This window comes from Cynocephalus volans, chromosome 1 (assembly GCF_027409185.1).
Source record: "Cynocephalus volans isolate mCynVol1 chromosome 1, mCynVol1.pri, whole genome shotgun sequence".
Taxonomy (NCBI): Eukaryota; Metazoa; Chordata; class Mammalia; order Dermoptera; family Cynocephalidae; genus Cynocephalus; species Cynocephalus volans.
This window is the reverse complement of record NC_084460.1, coordinates 183,783,983-183,805,906: the sequence shown is the minus strand read 5'-3', so window position 1 is coordinate 183,805,906 and position 21,924 is coordinate 183,783,983. Positions and strand designations below refer to the sequence as shown.

Below are 21,924 nucleotides of genomic sequence, written 5' to 3'. Positions count from 1 at the left end.
TGCTGGCTTTATTTCACTTAGCATAATGTCCTCAAGGTGCATCCATGTTGCAGCATGGTTGAATAGTATTCCATTGCATGTTTACGCCACATTTTGTTTATCCAATTATTTATCTGTAGGTGGACACTCGGGTTACTCTCCCTTTTGACAGTTGTGAATAACGCTGCTATGAACAGCATTCATATGAGTATTTGCATTCAGTTCTTTGGGGTATATATTCAGAAACAGAAATGTTTGATGAAGTATATTTGTTTTTTAATTCTTATTTTAAGGCCGGAGTGTGCTTTGAAAAAAGTTTAACATGAAGTATGTGTTCAAGGTGTGAAGGGAAATTGTCAATGTCTAGTAACCAAGCCTCTCTCTGAAACCACAGATGTTCCTCGCTTAACCGTTTGTTGTCTGGAAGTTGGAACCATCTCCAGATTTTCCCTGAGTTGAGGCCAGGACCAGAGCAATGGCTACCAGACCCTCCCTGATGTCCCCTCCTCCCCTTTACCTCCTGGCTCTCATCTAACGTCCTCCTCTGTGTCACTCCCCTCAGAACCCCTGGCCTTGGGGCTGTTTCTGGACCAGGAGCTCCCCAGGGACACTTGCCTCTCAGGGCCTCTGACTGAAACCCTCTCCTTCCAGACATCTGCGTGGCTTGTCCCTCACCTGCTTCAGGTCTTTACTCAAATGTCTCCTGAGGATGAGGCCTTGCCTAGACACCTGTTTAGAGCATCTCTTTCCTTTACACACACACAGACACATGTACCTCGGCATTCCCTATCCTCCTGTCCTGCTTTATTTTTCTCCATCACATTTAAAATAGTATATTGCCACATCCGTATCGATCACATTTAATATCTTTAATATACTGTTTCTTTCCTATTTATTTTATTGATTATCTCTCCCAGTGGGATGTCAGTTCCATGAGGGCAGGGGTTTTGTCTGTTTCATTCACTGCTTTATCCTGGTGCCTAGAACATCATCTGACATGTAGTAGGTGCTGAAGAGTGTGTAGACATGACCACAATTAGCTTCAGAAGAAAATTAAGAACACTGTGGAATTGTGTGATTCAATTATGTATTTTGAGCAAATATCCAACATGAGCAAATAAGGAAAGCAGGAAGTTTCACCTGCATGTGGCCCATGATAAGTAGCAGGATCACACTTCAGTCTGTCTTGAAAGCACACAGGATGGTATTCCACCTGTAGTGGTTTAAACAGTGGTCCCCCAAAAGATATATCCGATCCCTAACCCCCAGAACCTGTGAATGAGACCTTACTTGGAAAAGGGGCCTTTGCAGATATAATTAAGTTAGGGATCTTGAGAGCAGATGGTTCTGGATTGTGCTATGGTTCGAATGTTTGTCCTCTCCAAAACTCATGCTGAAATTTGTGAATGTAATGGTATTGGTAGATGGGGCCGTTAAGAGGTGATTAGGCCATGAGAGCTCTGCATACATGGGTGAGTTTAGTGCCTTTAAAAGAGGGTTTTCAAGAGGGAGTTCTTCCTCTTTGCTCTTCTGCTCTTCTGCCTTGTGAGGAACAGTGTTCCTCGTGTCCAGAGGATGAAGCAACAAGGCCCAGTTCTGGAAGCAGAGACAGAGCCCTCACCAGACACCTAACCTGCCAATGCCTTGATCTTGGACTTCTCAGCTTCCAGAACTGTAAGAAATAAATTTCTCTTCTTTATTAATTACCCAGTCTCAGGTATTCTGTTATAGCATTACAAAACAGGCTAAGACAGGGTGGACCGACCCTACATCCAATGTCAGGTGTCCTTATAAGATAATGGGAGAGGGAGATTTGAAACACAGAGACACATGGAGAAGAAAGCCATGTGAGGACAGAGGCAGAGATTGGAATGATGCAGCTACAAGCCAAGGAATGCCAAGGATTGCCAGCAACCACCAGATGCCAGGAAAGATGCCTGGCACTGATTCTCCCTGAGAACCTCCAGAAGGAACAACCCTGCAGCCACCTTGATTTCAGACTCTGGCCTCCAGATCCTTGTGAGAATACATTTCTATTGTTTTAAGCCACCCATTCTGTGGTACTTTGTTACAACAGCCACAGAAAACTACAGCACTACCCATAGTTGTATCTAAACCGTTCCCTGAGTTTATCACTGTAATGAGACTTACTCTTCTGGTTGTGTCTATAGGAAAACTAAAGTAACTCCTAATAGTTACATATTGCCTGGTCATGTACAGTGCTGTGGGGGGTGGGGGGAATGGACCAAGCAACATCAGGGAAGCCAGAACCCCAGATCCCGGAGCTAAAAGAGACATTCAATATCATTCCTGGCTCATCTCTTCACTTTACAGATGAGATAACAGAAGCTCAGGAAATGACTTGCCTATGGCACTAATTGATAACTAATGTAATACTAATAACTTCGACTAGCATTTACTATGTACCAGGCATTGCGGTTTATGGATATTAATTTATTCAGTCCTCACAATAAACATATAAGGAAGACAGGATGATTATCAATATTTTGCAGGTGAGCAAACCAAGGAATTAAATCATCACTCTGGGTCACCCAGAAAATCAGGGGTGAGACATAACCCCAGGCAGGCTTGCTCCAGAGTCTGGGACTTAGCAAGTATGCTCCACAGAAGACAAAATTCCCTTTGTGACCTGTCAGAATTGTTCTCGCTTCACGGTCACTCTGGCTTTCTAGGGGGCAATCCATGTGAAAGACAAATCGTAGATCACCAACCAACCTGAGTGAGCCGACCAAAGAGGCCACTCTGAAGGCTGCTAGTGCATAGTAGTTAAAAAGCTGCGCCTCCTCGCTCTTTATCATTGCGACTAGGTGGTGAGCAAGACCCCTGGCTCATTCTGTTTACCCCCAAGTAAAAACTGTTCACGCTCCGGCCACGCTGAAATTCAGCTTCTATTCCAGTAAGCTGACCTTCAGACCCTCCCTGTGTCTTCTTCCTCTCTGGATTTTTATAGTGTGGAAAAGGAAAACACTTTTCCATGTATATGAGGGTACTTCAAACATTCGTGGAAAAATAGAACTGAAAGATAATACAAATATTGCCCTGAATTTCTTGAAGTACCCTCGTATATATTTTGGAGGAGCTGGAGAAGCATGCAGGATGTAAGGAGGAAAAAGCAGTGGTATCCCAGGCACCTATGGCTCCTAGAAATGTACAGCAATTTCTTTTTTTTCCTAACCTTTGAAATCAAGATGAGGATACTTGACCAGCCTGCTGTCCATTTCTGGTGGGCAAAGGGCCTTGTTCATTTCTAACCCACGGCCTCATTTTGAAAGCTTCTGTGTATGCTGCTAGAACAATGTCTGGTACATAACAGACTCTCAATAAATGTCTTCTGAATGAACAAATTGTATTACTGTTTAAAGTACTGCATTGATCTTTCTAGCTAGAATGGACCTCTATTGCTCTCTTTGTATTCCCAGAACCCAGAGCAATCTCTGGGTATTAGTGTGGAGGTAAGTCTGGTTGCATTTAAGAGACCCCAAGTAACAGTGACTTACACAAGATACAAGTTACTTCTCACAAAGCCAGAGGGAGGTGGTCCGGAGCTGGTGGGATGGCCCAGCTTGGTGAAGTTGTGCAGGCTCAGGCTCGACCTTCCCAGGTGCTACCATCATCTGCATGATCCAGAGTGGCTTGTCACCATGTCCATGTTGCAAGTAGCAGGATCAAGAAAGGAAGGACTCCCTCCTTCATCTTAGTCTGTTCAGATTGCTGTAACAAAATGCCATAGGCTGGTGGTTTATCAGCAACAGAAATGTATTTCTCACAGTTCTGGAGCATGCAAAGTCTGAGATCAAGATGCCGGCCAATTCCATATCTGGTGAGGGCCTGCTTTTTGGTTCAGAGATGTCACTTTCTTGCTGTGTCTTCACATGGTGGAAGGGGCTAGCCAGCTCTCTGGGGCCTCTTTTATGAAGGCACTAATTCCGTTCACAAGGGCTCCACCCTCATGACCTAATCACCTCCCAAAGGCCCCACCTCCTAACACCATCACATTGAGGATTAGGTGTCAACTAATGAATTTGGGGGGGACACATTTAGTCTATAGCACACTCCCTTTCAGGATAAGACCCATATGTCACACTCATCACTTTTGCTCACATCCTGTTGTGAAGTTGGTCACATGGTCATAATGCAAGGAAGGCTAGGAAGTATAGTTGTTATTTCAGACTACCCTGCATCCAGCCGAAGGTTCAGTTGTTATGGAGGAAGACAAGAATGGATACTAAGAGACAACTAGAAATCTCTGCCATACCATGTCTCATAATAGATGCTCAAATATTTGCTGGACTAATGAAATATTATCAATGAAGAATATATGAATGTAATAATTATAATGCTCTGGGGGCAGTGAGGATCTTTAATTTTAAAAAAACCTACAAAATAAAACAAACAAACAAAAAAACAAAAGTAAAAAACAAACAAACAAAGAATACTTGAAACATGTATGTTTTTTTAAAAATTAAGTTGGAATACTTACCATATACAGAGCCAAAGATGTTTATCGAACAGAACAGAAAATATTGTTAGATTTTGTAACCTTAGGAAACAACTCTAAAAAGTTATACCTAAACATGAGGACGTACAGAAGAAAATCAAACTAGCTAGCATATTCTTTGGGAAGCTGAAATATACATCACAGTGTCTATGTAAAATCCAAATCCAGATCAGTATAAAGGTCTGAAAATGTAAGCAGCCTTAAGCAATATTTTATATGCCAAAAACAAGTAGAGTAGACATATTCACACTGCAATAATCACTTCTATGACTATGACCTCACTTCTATGACTATGACCCATTTAACTCAGATAGCCCCTGATGATAAAAGAAGTTAGCTGGTCTGATAGGGCCACAGCCGTCCCCACTTGGGTCTTTCCTCCCTCTGATCTAGACTACACCCTGCCTTGAGATGATTTTTCCTGATGTTGCATCCTGGTTCAAAACATCTGATGATTCCCAGATCAATTCCTACCCTCTCAGCTTAGCATTCTTGTATTTCCATAATCACTTGCTAGTCAATATATTGTATTTGTTCCTCACTACAGAAAACTTGCTGTCTGGATGTTCTCCTTGAAATCATTAGTAGATTATGTGTTTACATGGCTCAGAGATAAAACAGCATAAAAAGTGGTATACTGAAAAGTCACCTTCTCTCTCCTGTTCCCATCCACTCCATTCCCCAATGTCCCCCAGCTCTTAAAAGCATCTTGTTCATGCTTTAGAGTTCTTTATGCAAATATAAGCAAATACAGGTATATTTTCTTATCTGCCTCCCTGCCTTTTACACAAAAAGAAGTTTACTATACTCCAGACAATTCTATTTCTATATCAGTACACAGAGATTCCTTATTCTTTTTCTTTCTTGCTTTCCCCCCTTTTCAAAGAGTGGCACAGTGTTCCTGTACATGGAGTACCAACATTTATTTACCTGTCCCTACCTGATGGGTACTTAGGTGGTTTCCAACTTCTTTTATTATGAACAATGCTTCTGTGAATAACCTTATACATACATACATAATTTTGCATGTAGATGACTGTATCTGCAGGGAAAGTTCCTAGAAAGGGTGTCTGAGTTTTTTTAAATCTCAATCCTAGGTCCCCTTTGCTTTAGTACCATCTACAAGCTTAGGCTTCATTGCCAGGGGCCTGTCACACTCCCTTGGTCCTCTGGAGAGATTTATGCCACAGGATAGTGGGAGCAACTGGTATAGTGTATGCACAATTCATGGGATCTGGTGAACACAACTTTATTTTCTACCATCTCTTTAAAATGTATCCAGTAAAAAGCATCTTCACTTGTCCTGGACGAAAACTCTGATAATATTAGTCTCCTAGGGCTGCTATAACAAAGTACCACAAACTGGGTGGCTTAAAACAACTGATTTTGTATTGTCTCACAGTTCTGGGGGCTTGAAGTCTGAAATCAAGGTGTGGGCAGGGATGTGTTCCCTCTGAAACCTGCAGGGGATCTTTCCTTGCTTCTTTACAGCTTTGTTTTTTAGCTGCTTCACTCTATCTCTGCTGCCGTCATCACAGAGCATTCTCCCTGTGTGTGTCTGTTTTCTCATAAAGACATCAGTCATATTGGATTAGTATGACCTCCTCTTAACTAATTACACTTGCAATGACCCTATTTCCAAATAAAGTCACATTCCGAGGTATGGTGAGTTAGGACTTCAATATATCTTTTCAGGAAGACACAATTCAACACCTAATGTAGGCTCAAAACTTTTTTGCTCATTTTAGGCAGGTCACTTTAAATCACAAATTCATTCTCAGTTCAGAAACTAGTATATCCAGTCCTAGATATTTATCCATCCTTCAAGCTCCATTCCAAGGCCAGCTATGATCAGAGAGGTTGGGGCTGCCTGCCCATGGGAAGGGGGTGTAGCTGAAGATTCCACTGACCTCCTTGGTGCCCTGCTGATGAGCTCTCCAATGGGGAAGGGGAGTAGGGGAGGCAGGAGAATGGGACAACTCTGACCTGGCTGGGAAGCACCGTGCTCTCGGGGCCTGCTGTTGCTCTCCTTTTCTTCTCATGCATTTTTTTTTTATTTCTCTGGAGATTTCCACCCTGGATCTACCCTCCTCACAGGTGTCTACAAGGAGTGCAGGCTGATCAGAAGGCAACAGCAGGCTCCTGGCCTTGCCACCAGAGCAGCTGAGCAGCCCACCTCCTCTATGAATTTCCAAGGTGATATCAGAAGCTCACTTATGGGGATCCCCAACCTCAAGGACACACACAATCAAGCTCTCCAAGTAGCTTAATTGAGCCTTCTGCTATCTGGGCTTCTCCTGGGGACACAGAGGCCAGGAGATGAAACCTTACAGCAAGATGAGGGCTCTCTCCAAAGAAATCTCCCCCGGCCCCTTCTCTCCTCACTCTCACCCTCTTGCATTTCATGGCTGGACTGAGGAGTGAGGGACCAGCTTAGCATCACTTCTGTGAGAAATACTTTCACCCATCCAATGCAAAAGGATGGACACAGAGACATGAGGTACAGCGAAGGGAGATTTTAATAACGATCATGCAAGTTTGGGTGTCTGTGAGCAGGCACACCCAAAACTGTTACATCCAGCAGTTTATTCCCTAGTGCACAAGTGCCTCCCCCAGTTCCTCACTGGTTGAGTACTATGGGGTGTACAATCTTCCCAAACATTGTTTAAGTTTTATTACTTCCTTATAAGGCATTTATCGTCCCCTTCCCTCTGGCTGAAAGGGGTGGGCTCAGGGCAAGCCTGTGAAAAAGGCCCACCAGAAGTCCTGAGGAGGAAGAAGAACTGGGAAGGAAAGAGAACAAGGTGACCAGCCACCATTTGGAGAAGTCACCCTCGAGAAAGTGTACTTTTGGAGGTTATCATACCACAAGTTAGTCAAGCAACCCTTATTAAGCTATTCTTGAAAATGAATCACTTAGGCTATTTTCCCACAACTTCCTTAGCAGTTCTGGAACGTGGGGTTCTTTCCCCCACTTCCTTTGTATCTGATACGTATGTATCATTATTGACACCTCACAGTATTCTCTTCCCACCTGCAGATACTGACCATAAATATAACAGCAAAGTGGTTATTTACAAATTCTCTCCCTCTGCCTTTTAAAAAAGGTGGGTCCTCAAAATTGAGGGGCCTTTTTTTTTATTTTTAGGTTCTTTTAAAAAGTAAATTTTATTTTAAAAATTGTTTTAGATTTACAGAAGATTTGTAAGATAATGCAGACATTTCCTGTAAGACAGTTTCCCATTATTTATATCTTACATTAGTATGGTACATTTATTACAATTAATAAGCCAAAAGGTTCGTGAAAGATTCATATTATCTTTCATTCTATTTTTCCACAAACTTTTGAAGTACCCTTGTATTATTGGTACGTACTTTGTGCTTATATTATTGAGACATATGTTATTCAGATTTCCTCCATTTTCTCCCAATGTCCTTTTTCTGCTCCAGGATCTCATCTAAGACACCACATTACATTTAACCCTCATGTCTCCTGTTAAATAAAAATTATTGGACTAAGTTCCTTCACTGGGCCCCAAAAGACCAGACTAAAAACCAAAATGGAGTCACCCTTGCTAAGTTGCATGTCACCATACCTAAAGTAAGTTGTGGTCTGATCTGAGACACTAGGAGAGAGAGAGAACAGCCAATTTCCCAAACAGGCCAGTTTATACCTTCAATAGGTATGATAATGGAGTTCCCTCTGGTTTAATCCTTACACAAAAAGGATAGCCTGAAGAAGCCTGATGGGAAACAATCAGTTGTTTTTCTATTGTACTGTCCCTACCTTACAAGGAAAGTAACTTTGGGGCTGAGCCCGTGGCGCACTCGGTAGAGTGCTGCGCTGGGAGCGCGGCGACGCTCCCACCGCGGGTTCGGATCCTATATAAGAATGACCGGTACACTCCCTGGCTAAGCGCCGGTCACGGAAAAAAAAAAAAAAAAAAAAAAACAAGGAAAGTAACTTTGAAATGGCCAATCTGCTTTTTGTTCTTTGTTTCTGTTTTCTTCAGCCTTTCCTGTATATAAAACCAACCTCCTCTGCACAGCTCATTGGGACATTTATTCAATTTTATGGAATGAAGTGTTGCCTGATTCTAGAATCATAATAAAGCCAATGGAGATCATTAAATTTCTTGTGATTTTGTCCTTTGACACTCCTTAGGCCCTCTTGGCTGTAACAGTTCCTCAGACTCTCCTCGCTTTTAACAGTCTTGACAGTTTTTAAGTTGGTCAGCTATTTTATGGGCTGTTTTTCTATTGGAATTTGTCTTATGTTTTTCTCACAAGTAGAACAGATTATGGATTTCAAAGAGTATGGTATAACAAAAAATATATTTGGTCTTCATTCCCATTTTGTGGCACAGAGTTCATAAAACCCTTGGAATTTTTCTTTTTTTTTTTTTTGACAGCTGGCCAGTATGGGTATCTGAACCCTTGACCAGTCTCTAACCAAGTGATCTAAACAGCCAGCCCCTTTCCCTTGGAATTTCTTGAGGATAGGAGTGTCTTTGTTGTTCATAACGAGCTTTTCCCCACTGTACCTGAGTTTATGCTAATAAGGTGACTATTGGTGGGTTCCTGGATAGCTTCAGGTTAGGGGCTGGTGGCCAGAGGTTCTAATCACAACCATGTGATTAGACAGTTGTAATTTTCAGCCCCAATGCACTTCTCCCCCACTGTGTAGAGGGAAGAAGGGCAGGAGGTTGATTTCAATGGCCAATGGCCAATGATGTAATCGATCGTGCCTATATAATGAAACGATAAAAACCCTTAAACAACAAGGCCTGGAGAATCTTCTGGAGAGCTTCCAGGCTGGGGAACACAGTGAGGTGCTGGAGGGTGGTGCTCCCGGACAGACCATGGAAACTCCATAGTCCCATACTTGCCCTGTGCCTCTCTTTCACCTGGCTGTTCCTGAGTTGCATCCTTGTAACAATCTGGTAATAGTAAGTAAAGCACTGCCCCTGAGTTCTGCTAGTCTTTCTAAGGAATTACTGAACCTGAGGGGGATCATGGGAATCCCCCAATTTCTAGTGGGCGGGGCAGAACTGTGGGTAGCCTGGGCACCCCATTTGTGGCTGGCGTCTGAAGTAGGGGTGGTCTTTCTGGACTAAGCCCTTAACCAGTGGGGCCCCGCTGACTCCTGGAGTTGGTGTCAGAATTGAATTGTTGGACACCCAGTTGGTGCTGCAGAATTGGGGGATTTTTTGTTGGTGCTGTCAGGGAGGAAGACCAGAGAGGGGAAGTGGAGGGCTCTTACTTTTGCTAAGCATGGTGACATAGGTACCTGTAAGGCTGCAGGAGGGGGCGAGAAACTGTACGGAGGCTGCAAGGACGGCAGCGTGGGAACGAGCAGGCTGGTGGAGGAGAAGTATGGATCGGCTTTCTGTGGCACCTAACTGCGTGCCCTAAGAGCGTGCTGTGGTCAGGCCTCCTGGCTCAGTGTTCCCGCCGGCTGCATGGCCCAGCCGGCCGCGCGGGGGCGCAGCGCGCGGCGGGGACTCGTGAGCGACCACCCGGCGGAGGAGCCGGCCGGGCCTCGGCCTCAGAAGTAGGTCTGGGCGCCGCGGGTCAGGGCGTGGGTGGCGCGATCGCCCCGGGGACTGGGGCCCGCGGGTGTCAGGCGGGACAGGCCGGGCCGCCGCCCGGGGAGGGCCGTGTCATCGGTGGGGGCCTCCGGGTTGCAGCGGGGACAGCAGGGAGACAGGCTCTAGCCAGTGAGAGGGAGGCGGGTTTTCCGGTAGGGCCGCAGCAGGGACCTCGCGGACCGGGGCAGCGCCACCACCCGTCGCTGCTCGCACGCCTCCCCTCTGGCAGCCGGCTGACACGGCCCGCCTGTCAGTGCGCATGCGCGGCCCGCCGCGGGCGCAGCGTCTTTACTTAAGCGCCCCGCCCGCTTGCCCACGACTCCTGGCAGTGACCCAGACGCACGTGTTGCGGGGGAGAGGACCGCAGGGGCCTACCCGCGGGGAGGAAGCACGGGTGAATTCCTCTAGAATCTAGGCGTGGGGAAAGGCTTTTTAACCCAAAGCCTAGATTCCAGGTGAACAAAACGATTGTTACATGTGACAACATTGGAAAAACAAAAACTGTTGCCAAAAAAAGAAAAAAAAAAAAAATCCTGTACCGTAAATAAAAGACAAATGGCAAACTGGGAAGAAATATTTGCAACATACGTCATAGATAAAGGGTTAATATCCCAGAAATGTGAATAACCACAAAAAATCCAATTTAGGCAAAAGATACAAAAACTGGCCTTTAAACAAATGAAAAGATGTTCAGTTTCTCTCAATATCACTACTAACCTGTCCAATTTGCAAAAAGTCAAAAGCAATAGGATTGTCTGGGCAAACAGGTGCTCTCACACATTGATGATGGGAATGCAAGATGGTACAACTTCTACAGATGGGAATGTGCAATATCTGACAAAACTACATACACATTTACCCTTTGACCCAGCAATTACACAGTTATTTATCCCAGAGAAACACCTACCACAATATGAAGGTACATATATGTATAAGGTTACTCGTTGTAACACTATTTGCAGTGGCAAAATTTTGGAAATGGTCTCAATGCCAGTAAGGTGATGGTTGAATAAACTCTGATATATTCACAAAACACAATAATATGCAGTTGTAAAAAGAGTGAGGAAGATCTCTATGAACTAATATGGAATGATTCTAGGATATACTGATAAGTTAAAAAATACAAAAGTACATCTATCAAGCCATTTTTTGTGTGTAAGAAAAGGGGGAAATAGTAAAATATTCAAGTGTTTCCTTATTTTTGACCACAACCCTAGGAAGAATAAGCTGGAAACTAATAGATTGGTTACTTGCAGTGGGTGGGTGGGAATGGGGGAAAGTCTAAAAGTAAATCACACTTCTCCAAGCATCACTTTTTTGGGTAGTTTTGATTTTTAGAAACGTGAATGTTTAATATTTAAAAAATCAACAAAATGGAGGAAAAGAATCCTAAAATTGAATACGAACAGATGAAGAAATGATTTCACTGTGTAGTAAATTAACTACACAAAAATAAATCCAAATAACTTTGAACAAGGTCTTTGACTACACACCTTCTGTGTATAAATAAGCAAACAAAACTACAAAGAAATTTTGAACTTCACTTAGTTGGTAGTGATCTGGTGTAGCAATTCTGAAAATATTTTCCATGTATTGTAGGATTAAGCATATCAGTACACATAATAATATTGCTGGGAGCCAGTATTCTCACTGTGGGAGAAGGGATATAAATATGGAGCGAGGGAAGGCAAGGAAAAAAGTTTTGAGACTCTTTTTTCCTAGATGTGTCTGCTGAGTGAGCCTTGGAGCAGCACCACCCCAATAGCAGTGAGCATTCCTCGTGCCCATATCTTGGTTTTTAAATATCATTGTTCATTAAGAGGAGCCAGAGCTCCTTGGAGAAATGGCTCCTTCAGGGAGGGGCAGGGAAAGTGAAAGATGAACCAGGAAAGCAAGGAGGTGCTCAAAGAATGATGGAGGTAAGTCAGAAGGACACAGGGGCGACTTAACCAGGATTCCAGTGGCCAAACCTGGAACAATTTGAGTATCAAGATGAATAACGACAATAATGAACTGTCACACTGAATAAAAAAGAATCTATGAGTCCAGAGTGATACTAAAAAGCTAATAAACTTACAAGCAAAAAGACATAGAAGGGACAGCTCTTTGCAGTAGAATGCCAACTAATAAATGCCGAAGGAACAATAGAGTTAGAAAAGTTGCATAATACAACTGTATTAATCAGCATTCTCCAGAGAGACAGAATCATAGGATATGTTATAAATACATGAGAGGGGATTTATTAGGGGAATTAGCTCACGTGATTATGAAGAAAAATCCCACGATAGGGTGTCTATAAACTGGATGCTGGTAGCGTGGCTCAGACTAAGTCTGAAGGCCTCAAAACCAGAGAAGCCGATGGTGTCCTTGATGTAAGTCCTGGAACCCAAAAGCTGAAGAGTCTTGAGCTCTGATGTCCACAGATAGGAGAGAAGAGTGTATCCCAGCTCCAGCAGACAGGGAGAAAGATTCACTTTCTCTTTTTTTCTCTCCATGTGATCAAAGTCAGCATCACCAGTAAGGGATGAACTGACATCATGTGTCAAAAATGTATGACCTGATTTAGATCATGAGGAAACATCAGACAAACTCAACTTAAGAGACCAGCTACAAAATAATGGGCCTGACTTTAAAAAATTGTCAGGGTTATGAAAGACGAAGACTAAGGAACTATTCCAGATTTAAAGAGGAATAGAGAAACATGACAACTAAATGATATGTACCCTTGAGTTGGGAAAAATAATATTACTATAAAGGATATTATTGGGTCAACTGCCAAAATATGAATATGGACCGAATCATAGATATTAGCATTGAATCAATGTTAAATTTTCTAAATTGATCATTGTAATGTGGTTACATAAGAGAAATGTTCTTGTTCTTAGGAAATATACCCTGAAGTACTAGGCGTGAAGGGTCATGATTTCTGCAACTTAATCTCAAGTGGTTCTGGAAGGAAAAAAGTCTGTGTTGTACCTTGTTCCACCAAGTGGATATACCACAATTTGCTTAATATCTTCCCTATTGTTGAGCATTAAAATTTTTCCAATTTAAACAATTACTCCTATAAACAATATTGCTATTAACATCTTTACAAATATAAATTCTTTCTTCTTTTGTTACCATTTTTAGGATAAGTGCCCAGAATTATGAATACCAAATCAAAAAGTGTAAATGTTTATATGGCCTTTAAGAAGAGAAGCTGATTTAAAAAGAAGATTGTATGTAAAAGGGAGGTGAGAGCAGAGAGCTACAGATAGGAGTAGATTCTGAAAGCAGCTGCTCAAGCTGTTGTGCAGAAGATTCTCCCACGACTGGAAGACTCCCCATACCAAGCTTACATCAGGTTTTTAGGTTAGCAACACCCTTGCCATTGCCCTAGGACCCTTGAGTCTAATCCAAGCCACTATGGCCTAAATTTTGATTTTGAACAATAGGAGATTTGTATTAACTGGCTCATTGCCTTTAGAAGATTTTCCTGATCAAGAACTGCATGTGAAGCTTTGTGGTCAGGAACCTCATAATTCTCCAAGGCAGCTCTGAAAATCAGTATAAATCTAAAATCTAAAAGAAAAAGGATTTGACCTGAAAGATATTGAATTGAAAACAAATAACAACCACTGGTAATGGGAGTATAAATTGATGTAACTACTTTGGAAAACAGTTTAGCATTTTTTTTTTTTTTTTTGGTGGCCGGTTGGTACAGGAATCTGAACCCTTGACCTTGGTGTTATAACACCACACTCTAACCAACTGAGCTAACTGGCAAGCCCTGTATTACCTTTTAAGACTCAACATTAGTTTGGCCTATGCCCGATGGAGTAATTCCTCTCCTAGGTCTATACTCAGAGATACACTTGCCCATGGGCTTCAAGAGACAAGTGTGAGGATGTTCAGAGCAGCATTGTCAGAACAGACAAACTGGAAATAACCCAATGTCCACCAGCAGGAGAATGGCTAAACAAAGTGTGGTAGAGTCATAAATAGAATATTATATACAGTTGAAAACAAATCAAGTGCAGCTATGCACAATTATACATGTGAATCTTAGAAACATTTGAGTGGAAAGAATGCAGGGCTTAGAAGTGTGCTTATTGAATAATACTTTTATAAAGCAAAACAAAACAATGTACTGTATAGGGAAATGTTAATTTGTATTTTAGATTTACTTTTATTTTTTATTTTTATTTTTTTTTGTCTTTTTCGTGACCGGCACTCAGCCAGTGAGTACACTGGCCAGTCCTATATAGGATCCGAACCCGTGGCAGGAGCGTCGCTGCGCTCCCAGCGCCGCACTCTCCCGAGTACGCCACGGGCTTGGCCCTTAGATTTACTTTTAAAGCAAGGGAATGATAAATGTAAAATTGAAGATGGGAGCTGAGGGGATAGGATAGGTAGACAGGAAGTGCAGGGGTATTGACAAAATTCTAGTTCTTAAATTGGGGGGTAGGTATACAGTGCTCATTTTACTACTAGGCTTTGTAACTTACCATATAGGTTACAGAAGTTCTGTTGAATATATTGAATAATATATTAAAATTTAAAAAATCACTGGTAACCCCATTTCTCCAAGGTATCCACTGCTTGTGTATGCTGAATTTACAAATAACAATGTAGTTAAAATCAGAAAACCATAAAATTTTAGAATTGGAAGAGGCCTTCGAGACAATCATCTAATCTGAAGTGTAATCATTTAAAAACTACAAGTACTAGCGAAGATTTATAGGTTGGAAATCAAGCAGTCCAACAATTGAAAAAAATCAATTTTTCTAGCAATTCTATAGGAAAGAAAAAGCTAATCTTTAAAAGAGATATTTCATTAATCATTAATTAAAATAGCAAAGATTTTTAAAAATTGTATATATAGCACTTGATTTTGACAAGGTTGTGCTAAAATAAACCCTTGGTCTTCTATTAGAAGATAAAATTATACAACATTTAAGGTAAGAAATGTGGTCTTCTGTTTTGTCTTAGAAAGCTTTATATCCCTTGACCCAGTAATATAGGAACATAGGGATATATCCTAAACAATTACCAGAAAAGTGGCTAAAAAGTATAGGACTGTTCTCTTTAGTATTATGAGAGCAAACACTTGGGGAAATAATGGTCCACCAATGGAAGAATGGATAAACAAATCATGGAACATTCAAACATGGAATATTTTGTAGCCATCAAAAGTCGTGTTCCTGAGGATGTTGATTCTGATCACCCCTGAATTTCAGCTGAATTTACCAGAAACCCTAGCAGTGATGGGATGTGGGATGTCTCATTGGAGATTTTCTTTGACACCAGGTTGTTCTGTAGACTGTCCATAAGCACTTCCCTGGAGGTCAGACAGGATTCCTTTCCCCGTTTATTTCCTCCTCTGTTGGGGAGAATATTCTAACTGACATCATGTGTCAGTCTGTGTCCTACGACAGAATAAAGAATTCACTATTCCCCCAAACAGAAGGGGAGGTCGCAAGTCCTTGCTTGAAATTACTGTACTGAGGATTCAGATGGCAGAATTAAGACTCCATCCTCAGGATGACAAGGGATATCTGAGGATGCCCTTAGTACAGGAAGAGTAAGAGTTAATAGAGCCAGATCTCAGTCCCGCATTGTAATGGGGGAGGAGCAACACTGGCAAAGAAATCCACTGAATAAACAATTTAAGCCCATACTTTGCACTTCCACCAAATATCCTATCAAGACCAGGCCAGTGGCTATTTTTCTTCTCAATCATTCAGTCATTCAGCAAAAACCTTCAGCCAGCTTTCTTATGTGCCAGGAAAACAGACCCAGCTCCTGCCCCGGAGGTTTCTAGTCTCACGGGGAAGGCGCTGTGCAGGCAGCTACAAGGTGCGTGTTGCAAGCGAGCGTGAAGGGGGCCCCACCCAGCCTAGGGGTCAGGCCAGGCCTCCCTGGGGAGGTGACATTTTGACATTTAAAACAAGCCCTAAAGGAGAGGTAGGGCCCTCCAGCGGAAGTCCGGGCAGGCGAGGCAGTGTTCTGAGCAGCGCACTGGAGGGCAGCGTGCAGGGCACTCTGGAGGAGCCAGAAGTCCCAGCCGGCGGCCGGAGCGCCGCCTGAGCTGGGCGGGGTGTTGTCAAGATTTGGCACCGTGCGGAGGGGTATTCTGACCTGGCCCTTTCCCACGGTCTGTTCTGGTCATAAGCCTCCGCTGCCACCTGCGCTGTCTTTGGCGACGACGCCCCCACCCCCGGGGCCGCGGTCCCGGCGCGGGGCCAGGTGCCGAGCCAGGAACGCGCAGCCGGCCGGGCGAGAGACGGCGGGGCTGGGGCCCTGCAGGTACGTGCTGCGCAGACCACTCCTGGGGCTGCATCGTCCTGAGGCGCCTGGGCAGTGGTTCCCACTGGGGACACAGGCTGGTTAGTGGATTCCCAGAGAAATGGCCAGACTATCCGGCTCGGGTGATCTGCCTGTGATTCTGCCGTTTTCCTCCCAGGGGAGTTATTTATAGATGGGAATACGGTAGTTTATATACGGCACGCACGGCCCTTCTGGCTTTGCTTTTTTCTAAGTCTAGATGCTTGATTGGAGGCTGGATGCCATTTTTCCAGGGCGGAAATCTTGTAGAAAGCAGGCTGCACAAAGCCAGAGTTTCAATTCGGCCGCATCAGCTGCTTTTGACTTCTGCAGGAAACCTGCTCTTTCTCTATTTAGGCCTTTACCATTTTATAAACGCGGTAAAATACTAGCCCTGTGATTACTGAGTTGCTTCTTCCTACTGTTATTTTATAATAAACTACATGCAATGCATTTGGGCTAAAAAGTGGGGTTTGCATGTACTCATTTTAAAAATCACAAGTTGATCTGCAAAGCAAGGGGCATCAACAGAGGGGCATTGTAGCTTGGCTGTAGCCCTTACTGGAGACTCAATACTGGGGGCCTCTATAGAAACAAGGAAGTTGGGAATGTAAAGGGATGTATGCAATGCCCTGGGTCTCCCACCTGAGTCTTTCCACCAAACTTCTTTTTCCAGCCCCATGAAATTTCCAGTACCAAAGGTTTGTAATAGGTATGATTATTTTTTTCCCCTTTGAAGCAGTGATTGACTTTCCTTAAGCACAGAAGTCTCAGTTCCTAGGAGAAAATGTTCGGGCTGACAGGGGGAGAAGAAAAATTTGGTGATTATGATGTATCGGTCCCTTTCCACTGTGTTTCAGCTACAGGACAGGGTGCATCTGTGCTGGGGGTTGCCGCAGGGTCTGCAATTTCAGGCCGAGTCTGCTTTTTAATCGTTGTCTTCATCTGTGCTCTGCTGGATGACACACACTCCCAGGCCAGGATACTCTGCCTCAGGGGCCCTTGTAAGCTTTTGACCTTTCAGTTACGTCACTTTCCCAGTTACTCTCTCCCCAGCAAGTCTCTGGCCCTGCACCCTTGGCACTGCCAGAGACGAATCACAGCTTTGGTCTTTCTTGCCCCCTTCCCAGGGCTGGGATATGCTCTGTCAGAGTCCCACTCAGCAATCATCAGGCTGAAGTTTGTATCAGAATGCTCTGTCCTACTTCCTGCACTCTGGGGTCCTACTCTTAATTTTCTAAATTAATGTGATAATAAAAGCAGCAACCCAGGGTTTGAAACTGACTTCAGTTTAAATCTCACTCAGTTGGGAGATGAAATGACTTATCCTGGTGTGGTTCAAGTGGTAGAGACTTCTGGCACTGTGATTGACCAATAAAGAAAATTTTTAGTCAGGCTTTTCCATGCCAGAAGGCGGCAACACGATTAACTGGGAAGGAGCCCCCACCCCCCGCTTTGTGTAGGCCTATCAGAACCCAAATTTCCTACTCTGTTAAGAGGAGGTAATAATATCCACCTCAAATAGCTCTGGCGAGGATGAAATTAAAGTGCCTCGCCCTTCCGTTCCCTTCCTGTTGACTGTCCAGGTGGGTTGGTTGTTGCTCAATCATAAGAGTCAACGACTCTTAACTCTGGGTGTCTATTCTCTCTTTTCAGCCTCAAACCAACACCAGGTGGGTGCTGTTATTATCCCGCATTAGAGCTGTGGAAAAAGAGGCACTTGCTCACGGTCACCTGGCCACTGAATGCGTTGGTTGTAAAGTCCATTTCCACTTCTATTTATTTGACCTGTTCAATCTGCCTCTCCCCAAACCCATTACAAGTGAAAACTTTGTTCTAGAAATGGACAGGACCAGGATCCTTAGGCAGACAAACAGCGATGGTGCTAGCCCATTTGCAATCCCATCTGCTGAGCTGGCTTAGATTTCCAGGCTGCTGAGTGCTTGGGGGTTGGGTGGGAGCACTGGTGTTGTGTGCTCATCTGGAAGCTTATGGTACTAATCACCCCAACTGGAGGTCCTGTCTAATGGGCAGGAAACTGCTCACAGATGGTGACTCCCCACCCCCACCAGGAACTGATTCATACATGCCTGGGATACAAAGGACCACTCCCCTCTTGGATGAAGAGGGGCATTGCTTTCAATGGAGAAAATTTTGTGAACACTTCACTCTCTAGTGGCTAACCAAATAAAAGAGATAAAAATTCTACTTCACCTTAGAAATTGAAGTAAGAGACCATTTAGTTTCAAAAAATTTTTTTCTTTTTTAAATTTTTTGGTGGCTGGCCGGTACAGGGATGGAACCCTGGACCTTGGTGTTATCAGAACCACGCTGAGATAACTGGCCAGCCCTAGCATCAAAAACTCTTATTGAGCACTTACTATGTGTAGGCACAGTGCTAAATACCAGGGATATGAAAGTTAATAGGAGGTCACCATAAATCATATTTTTGTAAATTGAATCATGTTGTAAATGTACTAGAATCGCATTATGTTAGAGTTTAAGGTGGAAGTTAGAGATGATCTGGTTTTTGTCCCTCCTCTTTTTTGTTTTTGTTTAAATAGTTGAAAAATGGATCCAGAGAGATGAGATAATCTGCTTAAGACCACATGGCTAGTTAGGGCCAGGGGGAAAAAAGGCTGCTAATGAAATTAAGTGGAAGGTCACCCTCTAAGTTTTATAACTTTTTATTTTGAGGTAATTTCAGACTTACAAAAGAGTTGCAAAAATAGTACAGCGAGTTCTTTATACCCTTCACCCAGCTTCCCGTAATGTTAACATCTTACACAACCATGGATTTCTCAAAACTAATACATTAACATTGGTGCAACCCTACTAACTAAACTACGCACTTCAGATTTCACCTTTTTCACTCCAGGATACCACATTACATTTAGACCCTTCAATTTTTAACTTTGCATTTTCCTATACTTGAAGTTCTTTAAAACAGTAATCAATCACTGACATCGAGCTATTGTACAGAAAGTGAATCACAAGTTGCTTTTGTCTTTTGGATCATGCTTCTGTGTTTACAGAGCAGGTTGTTCTCCCCGGTTAGCTTGATGAAATCCCACCTGCAGCTTTCTGAGTATGTCCAATCCCAGACTGTCTGTCTGACCTGGATACAAAAAGCTGTCCTCGGGGTTGGCAGTGATGCACTCTGAACTTTGCCACTGTTGCCTCTTGGATCTTGGGTCTCATTTCTATTTATTGTTGTACATAGAGCATTCTTTGCTCTTAGTTGCCTAGTTTATCCAGTGAAGAACTTTGGAGCCAGAAAGACACAAATTCAAACCTTAGCTTCCTCACCTTAGTTATGGAACCTTGAGTAAGACACTCAATTTCTTCAAAGTTCAATTTCCTCTGCAAGGTGGGGACAATAAGAGCCACCTTGCAGAGTTATTGAGAGGATTAGCTGTACACAGTGATTGGCACAGTGCCTGGTGTGCAATAGGTACAGAATCAATGTGGAGTGATAAACGTATGGATGGCACGAAGAGGAGACTAGGCTAGGTGGGTACAATGGAAGGTACTGAATGGCAGGCAAGACCCCTTGAACTTCCTGGTGGGTACGGCAGGCACTGCAGGAGTTTGAGAGGGAAGTGATAGGATCAGAGCTGCATTTTAGAAAGTCAATGGTACCGTGTCCTGGGTGAAGCAGAGCAGTGGGCAGCGGGGGAGAGGCACAGGAATTATCAAGGAGGCTATCTATTATGCTAGTTCCATTGACAGCAGAATGGGACCTGGATTGGAAAGATGGGACTCATGCTGTGTGGAGGTCCCATTGACTGATCCAGAAACAAACAAGGTGCAGGAACAGGGAAATAGCGGGACTCCAAGATGACTAAATTTTGGGTCCTCGTGAAAAGAATGTAATGTTATGAATAGAGATTAGAAATCAGGATAAGAGGTAATTTGTGGGAGAAAAATACATTTGGTTTTATTCATGTTGCCTTTGAGATACCGACAGAATATTCAAGTGGAGGTGTGCGAAGTGGTGACTGGGGCACGGGTGCCTGGGAGCTGCGGGAGCTGGCACTGAGGGCTCAACGTCACAGCAGGGGGTGGCTGCTGAAACCACGAGGGTGCCTGGGATGGCCCTGGAAGGAACACAGAGGAGGCCACAGAGCAAAGACTCACTTAGGGCCAATGGTACAAAGAAGGGTTAGAGAGAATGAGAAGGGGTTACTGAGAACTAGGATGTGTTAGTCTGCCTGGGCTGCCATACAAAGTACTGCAGACCAGGTGGCTTAAAAAACAGAAATGTATTTCCTCACAGTTTTGGAAGCTACAAGTCCAAGATCAAGGTGTTGGCAGGGTTGGCTTCATTGGAGGCCTCTCTCGTTGGCATGGAGATGGCTGTCTTCTGTGTTTTCACATGGTGGCCCCTCAGTCTGTGTCTGTGATCTAATCGCACCTTATAAGGACATCAATCATATAGGATTAGGGCCCACCCATATGACCTAATTTTACCTTATTACCTCTTTAAAGACCCTACCCAAATATGGTTACATTCTGAGGTCCTGAGGGTTAGGATTTCAACATGTGATTTTGGTGGTGGCAGTGGGGGGTAGGGGAGACACACAATTCAGCCCATAAACATAGGAAGAGAAACATAGAATTGAATTTTGAAAGAACCCAAGGGAAGAGTTTCAGAAACCACAGGGGCTGGCCCTCGCCTGTCTGTTCTTAGATCCACCCATACCTCCTGCCGCTTCCCCCTCTCCGATTGATGCAGAGGCTCCTTGAGGCTCCTCTTCTGTTTGGCTTCCAGTGAGGCCAGGAGAGTAGAGAAGCCAGGCACTCTTCCTTCTCCCACTCCTGCTGGTGCCTCCTGCGGCAGCTGCTTCCCTTTGGCTCCATCTCCCACAGGACAGATCTGTGGGTTCCAGCTGTCACCAGGTGACCCTGGCTCCTGGGCTTAGGGAATTCACCCCTTGTGTGCCCCAGTCCTGTGGGTGGTGGAGGCCGTCTGCTCTTTCCATTCCCTGGGATGCCTCACTGTCCCATGTCTGGTGTTCTAGCACCATCATGGTATTTACAGCCAATTCTCTATATTAACCCCCCTCTGCTTGAATATGCAGAATGGTTTTGTTGACCTGTAGGAACATCATGGTCAGGAAAGTCAGATACTTCAGAAAGATGGAAGAAATGAGAATGGGAAATGGTTGGATCTTTGAGCATTGAGTGTAGAAGCCAGAATTCTAGGGCTTAAGAAGGGGATCTTTACCAACTGGACGGTTTTATACCAATCCTCATTAAGGTTTTCATTGATACATACTTTTGAGATCAAGCACCTTTTCATGTTTATCGACCATCTGGGTATTCTCTCCTTTTGATGTGCTTATTCATTTTTAGCCTCCACCTGCCAGCACTCCCCCCCCGCCTTTTTTTGGTTTTCTTATTGATTCAGAGTTCTGAATATGAATCCTGTATCAGTTATTTCTGTTACAAATACTATTCTCATTCTAAGGCTAGTTGTTTTTTAGTGTCTCTTAAATAGAGGTTCTTAATTTTAATGTATCA

At 43.6% G+C, this 21,924-nt stretch overlaps 1 protein-coding gene across 4 annotated transcripts in view; it reads left to right on the top strand.

The window, feature by feature from the left end:
- The first annotated feature begins 10,005 nt into the window (after positions 1 to 10,005).
- HLCS (holocarboxylase synthetase) overlaps positions 10,006 to 21,924 on the top strand; it is a 202,409-nt gene continuing 190,490 nt past the window's right edge. Inside the window, exon 1 of one of the 4 annotated variants that reach the window (XM_063109463.1) lies at positions 10,006 to 10,052. The gene's annotated coding sequence lies outside the window, so the exon portion shown is untranslated. The other 3 variants (XM_063109433.1, XM_063109442.1, XM_063109453.1) reach the window with 3 other exon arrangements.